The sequence below is a fragment of the Arachis duranensis genome, chromosome 5 (assembly GCF_000817695.3).
Source record: "Arachis duranensis cultivar V14167 chromosome 5, aradu.V14167.gnm2.J7QH, whole genome shotgun sequence".
NCBI lineage: Eukaryota > Viridiplantae > Streptophyta > Magnoliopsida > Fabales > Fabaceae > Arachis > Arachis duranensis.
In genome coordinates this window covers 59,039,155-59,040,763 of record NC_029776.3, presented here as the reverse complement: position 1 = coordinate 59,040,763, position 1,609 = coordinate 59,039,155, and positions in this window count along the sequence as shown.

Sequence of the window (1,609 nt, the reverse complement as noted above, 5' to 3'; positions counted from 1 at the left end):
AAGTCTCTAACAGAGAGCTAAAAAGAATCCTGAACGGACTGTGATAGCCCGAAGAAAGGATTGGGCAAAGAGCTTGGATGATGCTCTGTGGGCATACAGAACAGCATTCAAGACTCCTATAGGAACCTCTCCATACCAACTGGTGTATGGGAAGGCCTGTCATCTGCCCGTGGAACTGGAACATAAAGCCTACTGGGCGACCAGATTCCTAAACATGGATGCTCAGTTAGCTGGTGAAAAAAGATTGCTCCAGCTAAATGAGCTAGAGGAGTTCAGACTCAATGCCTTTGAAAATGCAAAAATTTATAAGGAAAAGGCAAAGAAGTGGCATGACAAGAAGTTGTCAACCAGAGTATTTGAGCCAGGACAAAAAGTTCTGCTCTTCAACTCTAGGCTCCGACTGTTTCCAGGAAAACTTAAATCCCGGTGGAGAGGTCCGTATGTGATTACAGGAGTGTCACCATATGGATATGTTGAGCTTCAGGATATTGATTCTGACAAAAAGTTCATTGTGAATGGACAGAGAATCAAGCATTATCTTGAAAGCAATTTTGAGCAAGAATGCTCAAAACTGAGACTTGAGTAATTCTCAGTAAAGGTCCAGCTAAAGACAGTAAAGAAGCGCCTGCTGGGAGGCAACCCAGTCATTAGCAGGTTATATGTTTTGATTTTACAAAGGCAAGTATCAAAAATGAAGGAGTTCACAGAGTTACAGAAGGATTCAGTGCAAGAAGCAGAGAAAAAGAGCTTACTGGCGAAAAAACGCCAGTAAGGGGCATTTTGGGCGTTAAACGCCAGAATGGGCACCATTCTGGGCGTTTACCGCCAGTAAGGGTGCCATTTTGGGCGTTAAACGCCAGAATGGGCACCATTCTGGGCGTTTAACGCCAGGTGTGCAGCATCCTGGGCGTTTAGCAAAACGCCCAGTGATAAAGGAATTCTGGCTTTTAACGCCAGCCAGGGCACCTGGCTGGGCGTTAAACGCCCACAATGGGCAACAAATGGGCGTTAAACGCCAGAATGGGTGCCATTCTGGGCGTTTAACGCCAGAAAGGTGGGGGGACCAAGATTTTGATTTTCAATCAAATTTTTTTAAATTTTCCTTTTCTTACCCATACTTTTCTACATAAATACATCTAAACCTTTCATCATTCACTTTCAAATTTTCAAAAATCTAAAATCATTTTTCAAATCTCTCAAATCAATCCCAAATTTTGTTCAAAAACTCACCCTTCTCTCAAATTCTTTCCATATCTTCTCAAATCTCCTTTCAAATTTTTCTTTTTTTTTCGAAATCTCTCCTCCCCCCTTTATAAATACACGTTCAGCACCCTCATTCCCCCACACCATTCGAATTTGCTCTTCCTCTCTCTCTCTTCTTTCCTTTCTTTTGCTTGAGGACAAGCAAACCTCTAAGCTTGGTGTGCTTTTCCGTGATCACTAAGCCAAGATTCATCAAGATCATGGCTCCTAAGGGAAAACAAACCAATTTAAGAGGAAAGAAAGAGAATAATCCAAAGAATCTTTGGAATCAAGAGAAGTTCTTAACCAAAGAACATGAAGACCATTATCACAAAATAATGGGTCTGAGGTCAGTGATCCCGGAAGT